Below are 8,866 nucleotides of genomic sequence, written 5' to 3'. Positions count from 1 at the left end.
ACTAATAGAAAAAAATAAATAGAAAAAAAAAGAGAGAAAGAATATGGAAAAGTCAAAGGGATGACATCATGAATGATGGCATAAAGGCTTAATTTATTTATGTTATTAATTTAGGAATTTTGGTCTTCAAAAAGGGATAAAGATGAAGAAAATAAAATAAAAACAAAAAAATTAAATTAGCTCCTTCTTCCTTTGGTCGCCCACTTGCTTCCCTAAATTCCTCATGTAAACTTTCTCTTTAAGCTTACATTAAGCTTAAATTTTCCTTACCCAACCATAATAACTCTCATAAGAACTTCTTTAAAGCTTGTAGTTGCAATTTGAGAAGAGAATTACAAGAAGAAAGTGGAGCTAAAGATAGGGTTTTGAGGATTAAAGAGAGGTGAGCATGTTAACTTATTATCTTCCATTTTTAATGCATCATTAGTTGTTGAATTAGTTTGTAATGTGTTAAAATGAAATAAAAATATGGGGAAGAACAAACTGAATTTTCGGGCAGCTTGGGAGGAGTATGGTTTGCATGAATATGATGCAATTGAATGAGTTTAGAAACTTTACTTAGTTAAATGATTAACATTTAAACCATTAGAAGTAGTTAAAGGCATGAAAATGATGAGTTAGGGTTTTCAATACTAGGGTTTATGAACCAAAATTTGGAGAAATGCATAAATGGCATGTTGGACCTATTGTGAAGTGAAATAATGGTCAATTATGACCAAATAACTTGTGTGGGAATGATAGGAAACTAAGTTAAATTCGAGGTAAATGGTCATGTCACGTAATGACCAAACCTACTTTGAAGGACCAAAACTCAAATTTTACAAGTCCAATTGATAGACCACTAATTGGGGATGAAAATAGACATAAAATAGCACAATTTTCATTAAGGAACCATGGCCAAAAACTGACCAAAACTTGGTGAAACAATTGACCAAAGTGAAATGAGAGCAAAGCTACATCGCATTAAATCGACCAAATGAACAGTAACTGTTCATTTGGTCATAACTCGAGTTAGACAGGTCAAATTGACCTGAAATTTCGCCAGGGGTTAGAGGAAATATAGATCTAAAACTTTCATGAAGAACATCACCCCAAATTATGCCATTAACCCATTCAAATTATTGAGCAAAGTTGAGTTACCAAACCTGCAACTCTGCAGATTTTCATGTGAGCAGTAATGTTTGGATGGCTATAACTCTCTCTAGGAAACTCTGATTTAGGCGATTCTTAAACCGATGAAAACCTAAGACATAGTAGAACATTTCATATGAAGAAAGTTAGACAAAATAATGAACTTAACTTGATCAAATTACTGACCAAAGTTGGATCAAAATCTGCGTAACCCAAAATACCAAAGATGAATAAAGGCACATGAACAAGAAATTATTTTGGCCATAACTTAAGCTACAAAACTCCGATTGAGGTGATCCAAAAATGAGAATACACTTAAGACAATAAGGAACATTTTCTATGAAGGAAGTTTTGTCAAATTCCAACAATAGATCGACCAATGGAACAGTGCAACTTCGAAGCACTAAAATCGAAAATTGGCAATTTTGCCAAAATGACATATGCTTTGAAAAAGTGACCAAAACCAACAAGTTTAATGACCAAAATGTGGTATGTGGGTGAAGTTGGAGTTCCCATTCCTATTAAGCCTTAGGAAGTCAACTATTTTACTTAAATAATGTAGTGAATAGTAACCCAAAACACAAAATTTCGAGAACGTCGAATTTAACACGTTAGAAATAGGTAAATGCGAAGTTAAAATTTATTTTGGGATTTATGTTAAGTTCTAGTACTGAAACATTGTAAAATTTTGTGTTTCAGTTGAAAAGAATATCGGGAAGGAACCCGAGGAAACGAGTCGAGGCTAAGGGACGACTCGCTTGAGGTTTGTGCACAATAAACCCTATTTAAGCATTTTATCCTTGAAAAATTGATTTATTACGCATTATGAATTTATGAACTTTTGTGTTGCCACCTTGTGATCAAATTGTAACTTTGGAAATTGATTTGATTTTTGTATGCAATATTTGAATGAAATGTTTGAAACGAATTTTTGATTCACACTTAGCATGACAGTTACTTATTATTCCTCCTCCATTTATGGGGTTGAGATCGTTTATTTTCCTCCCTCTCTGGCTTGCCAGTTGAGGTTGTAGATCGGATGAGTACTCATTAGCTAGCTAGCCACCTCCCTCATTGATTTCGATTAATGGGGTTGTAGATTGCTTTGTCGTGGTGTACAACACGGCATTGATCGGAAATTTTGTGTCATGACTTAAGTTGTGTATGACTTTGGCAACACTGTGTTATGAAATTGTTTGACTAAACTGTGTTTAATAGATTATTTGACAAAATGGTGTTATTATGAACTTTGATACTTGTGAAATATGATTGAGAACTGTTTAAAGTATGTTTGGCAATGAATGATTTATTTACAGCATTTTAATTTTTTTATTGTGCACCACTGAGTATTTTATACTCAGCGATAGCTTATTTTGCTGTCGCAGATAAGAGCAAGGAGAAGGCAGCAGAGTGAGCTGCTACTAACTGGAAAACTACACCAGTCTGTTGTACGGGTATTATTTTATACCCTTGTAGATAATTTTGATGTAAATATAGGAATGTTGTATGTATCAATGAAAGTTGAGCAGTTGTAAATAAATTGTAATAATATTATTTTGGGTTTGCTTCTGTAAATTTAATATTTGTACATATGAAATTTCTGCTTTATGCCTGGTTAATGAAGTATTAAAAATTTTGTGATGACCAAATTTGATTAAATTGTGGAAATTGCTTTGAAGTGATTTGAATTGGGTTGATTTGAGTTTTATTGAAGATTGGGAGTTGTGGAAAACTTTTGAAAGTGCTTTTTACAGGCCTTTGAAGAACTGGTTTCTCAAAATACAGAGGGAACTCTGTCAAAATTTTTATAAAATTTATGTAAAATTAAAATGGACAAAAATTTTTACTAGTATTTAAACTTTGAATAAATGGTTTTTAATTCCTACCAAAATGCTCACCACTTCCAAAATGTAAGAAAATTGTTTTAAAATCCCTTGTAGGGTACTTAATGAGTTATCGGTAGGTGAAGTTCGGTAGTTCATTAAGTATTCTACGGGATCATGTTATGCCTTACGGAGGGGTAAGGTGTGATAGGTTGTCTTTCCTCCCTCTCTGGTTTACCAGTTGAGGTTGCAGATCGGATGAGTACTCATTAGCTAGCTAGCCACCTCCCTTATTGATTTCGATTAGTGGGGTTGTAGATTGCTTTGTCGTGATGTACAACACGGCATTGATCGGAAATTTTATGTCATGGCTTAAGTTGTGTATGAATTGGCAATACTGTGTTTCTTAAATTATTTGACTAAATTGTGTTATTATGAGTTTTGATAATTTGAGAAATATTTAAATTGTGTTTTGTCAATGAATGATTTATGTATTATATTTTAAATTTTTATTGTGCACCACTGAGTATTTTTATACTCAGTGATAGTTTAATTTACTGTCGCAGATAAGAGCAAGGAGAAAGCAGCAGAGTGAGCTGCGGGATTAACAAGAACTTCTTGATCCCTTTTGTACGGGTATTGTTTTATACCCTTGCAATTATTTTGATGTAAATACTGTAATTTCATAAGTATCAATGTAAAGTGAGTAGTTGTATAATAAATTGTAATAATATTATTTTTTTGGATTTTATATCTATAAATTTAATTTGTGCATACTATGTTGATGGAATTATTTGAAATGGTTTGTTTTCAAAATTTTGAGTTGACTTGAAATTATTTGGTGGTTGGGAGTTGTGTAAAATTATTGGAAGTGTTTTTCACAGGTATTTGAAGAACTGCTTTCTCAAAATACAGACAGAACTGTGTCAAAATTTTTATAAAATTTGCGGTAAAATTAAAATGGACAAAAATTCTTACTAGTTTATAAGCTTTGAATAAATGATTTTAATTCCTATCAAAATGCTCACCACTTCCAAAATGTAAGAAAATAGTTTTAAAATCCCTTGTAGTGTACTTAATGAATTATCGGTAGGTGAAGTTCCGTAGTTCATTAGGTATTCTACGGGATCATGTTATACCTTACAGAAGGGTAAGGTGTGACATCATTTAACCTAATTAACACTTCAATTTCATCAAATCATGAAATTTCTACCCCACCTTATTGCTGGCTGAATTTCACTATGAGTCCACCCACTTGATTTATTTCATTTCTTTCATCAATTCTAAGTTACTTTAACTAGAAACACATAAATTAAACTAGAGATCACAAGTTTAGCTCACTAACCTTTGTTTGATTTTTCAATTCCTTAATTCTTCCATTTTCTCCTTTCTTTTTCTTCTTCAATCTCCTTCTCAAGTAAAGATAGCAAGGATTTATGGAGTAATTTTGGGGAATTTAGGGCTAATTTATGGGATTAAAAGTTTGCATCAAGCTTTAATGGAGATTGTTAATGGAGGTTTGAGAGAAAATTGGAGAGAGAGGGATAGCACAATTTGAGGAAGATGAAGCAAATTTTATTTCTTTTAATTTTATATGTTTTTATGTTAATTTGATTTAGTCAAAAATTAAGGATATCAAAAATTTATTTTGACATCATATGTGATTTCATCAAAGTGATGCAATAATTCTATTTTTCAATCTTTTTCTTTTCCCTTTTATTTTTCAATAGTTCTTTAATTTAATTCTCTATTCCGAAATTTTCATTTCTTCGATTTTATTGGACAGTTAGGTTAGGAGTGTAGACCCTTATTTTGTGATGAGTATGTGAATTGAGGTCGTGAGAAACCCGATGATGAAAAATTATATGATTGTAAGATATAATTAGAGGCATGGAACTGAATTATTAATTCCGTGGCATAATCTTGAAAAAAAAATATACGTTTTTTAGGAAATTAATTTAATTTAAATAAAATGTTGTTTAAATTTAATATGGGTAGTTCTTAAATGGACCTAATCAAGTTTAATTGGGCCCCATGGGCCTAAGAAAACCTAGTTAGGAAGTTTAAATATGATCCATTTAATTTATTTTTTAAAAATTAAAATAAAAAAATATCTTTTTTCTCTATCCCTCTCCCATACAAACTCTCTCTCCCCCTTTGGCCCCACTCTCTTTCTCTCTCTTTGTTGGTGCCACCCTCTTTTCCTCTCTTCCAATTAGTTGGAACACCTCATCCATATCCTCGTCTTACCCAAATTCCTCAATCCCTTGTTTAAGTTATCTCAACCTTATCACGCTAAGACTTCAAACCCTACCACACCTCTTCCTCACTTTCTATTGGTGCCTTTCCTTCCCTTCTCTTCCTATTAGTTGAAACACCTCATCCATATCTCGCCTCACCCAAATTCTGCAATCCTAGTTGTTTAAGTTATCTAAACTTTATCACCCTATGACTCCAAACCCTATCGCACCTCTCTCCCAAAACCCTATAAATACCCCACTGATAAAAAAATAAGGAAAAAGGAGGAGGAGGAGGGAAAAAAAAAAGGTGGAGGAGAAGACAAAAAAAAAAGAAAAAAAATTAAAGAGAGGAATAGCCAAAATTCTTTCAGTTCTTCTTTTTTTTTTTCCAAGCGATATTTCTTAAAGGTTAGTTCTTTTATTTTGTTTTCAAGATCTATGCCATGTAATGTTTAATTTTATGTTCCTTGTTTTTAATTTATTTTATATGTTCATATAGATCATGTAATCATGTTTAATTTGAGGGGATACACAACTCTGCACATATTCATTTTTTTATCTCTCGTATTTTTATTATTTTTTATTATTTTCTGAATCTGCAAAAAATTTGTAAAAATTATATTCATATTCTACACAAAATTCTATTAATTTTAGGCTCAAGAATCACTAAAAAAACTTTAATATTTTATAAGTTAACGCTATTTGAAATTAGGGTTCCTGTAAAATCCAATTTGTAGGATACCCGATTTGTGGAGCTTATATCTCCCTTGTTTCTTAATATTTTTGTGTAAATCTAGTTTCTAAAATTAATTTCAGAATCTTATGAATCTTTTTCAATTGGTTTTGCATCCATATCTGTTGTGTTTAATGAGTTATGAATTTTACAAAAAAAAAAAAGTATAATTTTGTCACTTAAAAGAGTTACGATTTATGTAGACCATTCGGCTAGGGTGTTGTTTGATTTATAAATTTTCTGATCTTATATGATATATAGGTTGTCTTCTATAATTTTTTTTTTTATGATTTTTAGGCATGTCTAACTATTTTTAAAAAATTAGATTTCTTGCTACCATTAATCTGCCAGAATTTGGAAATTGTATATTTATGCATGTTCTTGTATTTTCTTGGGTTTTAATTAATATTTGATCTATTTTTCTGTATTCTTTTAATTCAAGAAGTGTTATGAAGTCTCTGGATCATGTTAGAAGACTTAGACCATTAGGTAGTTTTAACTAATTAGGAATCTTAACCCTTTAAGAGACTAGAGTTAGAATCCAATGTAAATTGTTATTAATATTTTCTTTATTTCTTTTATTTTCTTTAGTTTCTTTATTTTTTTATTACAAACAAAATTGGTAAGTAGCCTTAAGGTAAGTACCAAAGAGGGCATTTGTGTGGAGCTTATGTGGAGCTAAACGAGAGTAAGCCAAGGATATCATTGCCATACTAGAAGAGAAGACCATTTTTTAAGGGTATCTTGCTCAAATGGCAACTACATTTACCAACAGGTAAGTAGCTATAAACTCCTCGAACAACCATTGGCATGCAATTGTAGTAATAATAGAATTTTTATTTGGTAAATTAAAATTAACTTTGTTTTTAATTTAACTAACTTTTGCATGTAATTAATTTAAATAAATACTTTGTAAATTAAAATTAATCTTGTTTGTAAATTAAACTAACATTGGCATGTAAAATAAATTTAATTTAATACTTGATAATTGTAAAATAAATTTGCATATTAGAAATCTTTATTAGGTTGTGATTGTTTGGGTCTTATGTAATATTAGAATAAATTACACATATACATAATTAACTTAGTTCAATTATGCTTAGCGTAACTTGGTAAAAATTAATTAATTAGGTTAAATAGAAACGTAGGGTTATTTGAAATTGAATTTGTTTGTAAATAAAATTCTCAATAATAAATTAATTTTAGTCATCTAGTAAATATCATTTAAATAATTAGCAACCCCATAAATAGGAATTACTTGTGCATGAAAATTGTGTGTAAACAACAACCCTTTTGTGAATTACTTACGTCTGTAGGACTAGAATTGCATTTTTTAGGATGAAGTTTAATAAAAGAATAATAAACAAGACTTTTAGAAACATTAGTAGAGGACTGGCACTCGAATTAATGAGGTTAGACCAGGCGTAAGGGGTGCCTAACACCTTCCCCTTACGTACCTACTATCCCGAACCTAGACATTGGGCTATGGTAATGACGGTTGTGGAAACTCTTTAAAGAGTAAGTTGCCATCCATGACCCTCGAAAGAAACACTGAATATGTCCCGGTTATTACCCATGTGGCGACTGTTTATCTATGCCTTCGTGGCATAAATCCTTAATACCGTGGTAGCGTTATGGGAAGATGGTACTTACCAGTGGTTTGATTCTATTAGGATTGTATGAAGTGCATGTCTAGGAAATGCTGTCTAAGGAGGTGGTACTTAAGTGAGACTATTGTGACTCCACCATCTTTCCTGGGTATTACCTGATGTATTTTATATAATTCTAATGGATGATATTTCACCTCATGCTCCCCCCTACAGTTTGGCCACTTCACTAGGGACTAAATGGATAGTTACTCCAACATGTTTCTATTATTCTAATATTATTCCTCTATTAAACTTTTTGCATTGCACTACAATATCACACGGATCTCCCTTATCCTTTTTAACCCCATTAGTACTAGCTAAGGAGACCATAGTTCTACTCGAGCTATGATGAACTGGTGAATGCTAGCACCCCATGCCCGTACCTTCGAGTATATAAAAGATCCACAGCTCCTGCCGTTGTGCTTAATGGATAAGCTCTCGCTTGGGTGACCCTTTTCCTACCCGATGAAGCCCATGAGCCATAGATTTCAGCCCTAAGTACCCCGTAGATTTTTTGTTGTGCTAGATTTATAACCTTACTATTCAAACCATAAGTTTTAGTGGTAGTTGAGATGAACCTAGGCCTATGCGTAAACCCAATGTGAGTATAGGCCCAAGTCCACTTCAAAACCACCCATGTTAAGCAAGAGGATGCTTACTTATAATTAAACTTTAAGGATACAAATCCTTTATTTGTGAGAGAAGGATCGTCCTAGACTACCCCCTCTTAGTGTGTCCAGTGTACCATAGCCTAGGATAGAATTTTTTTCTTACCCTGCGCATGAGAGTTGAAGGTATAAAGGGGCGAAGATTCAGTTCTGGAGATTTTTTTTTTTTGGTTTTGATTCAGTCTTTGGTCCCATCTTAGTTCAATTTATATGGTCTAGTTTTGGTTCAGTTTTGGTTTTGTAAAAGTAAAGGCAAAAAAAAGAAAAAAAAAAGAAAAAAAAAATGGTCCATTCATGCATTACATTCATGTACATAGCATACTTAGGTTAACCCTTAAGTCCTATTATTTTAAGCAAACATAGCCTCAAAACACACCAAAGAGACTTCCAATCAGGTCACTTGGGTTAGGGAAGGGAAGAGATTAGTAAGGATTTCACCTGCACTACTTAAGATGGAAGAAACTATGGCCATTCTTGATGAAATATTGAACGCCAAGATGTTTTAGCTAGAAGAGAAAATTATGGTTAACTTTAGAAAGAGACCCCGAGGTAGGCCAATTAAGTGGCATTAAAGTTATTGAGGTTTAAATTGTGTCTCACACCCCAAGGAGATTTTTTCAAT

General features: G+C 32.1%; 1 long non-coding RNA gene across 1 annotated transcript; it reads left to right on the top strand.

The window, feature by feature from the left end:
* The first annotated feature begins 254 nt into the window (after positions 1–254).
* On the top strand, positions 255–3,604 carry LOC131181665 (uncharacterized). Its single transcript, XR_009150160.1, has 3 exons — positions 255–382; positions 1,831–1,894; positions 3,521–3,604. It is a non-coding gene; the product is annotated as an uncharacterized LOC131181665 (long non-coding RNA).
* Positions 3,605–8,866: the final 5,262 nt, after the last annotated feature.

This window comes from Hevea brasiliensis, chromosome 7, assembly GCF_030052815.1.
Source record: "Hevea brasiliensis isolate MT/VB/25A 57/8 chromosome 7, ASM3005281v1, whole genome shotgun sequence".
In the NCBI taxonomy this organism is placed as follows: domain Eukaryota; kingdom Viridiplantae; phylum Streptophyta; class Magnoliopsida; order Malpighiales; family Euphorbiaceae; genus Hevea; species Hevea brasiliensis.
Note: the sequence above shows the minus strand (reverse complement) of the source record. Positions and strands in the feature narration are given on the sequence as shown.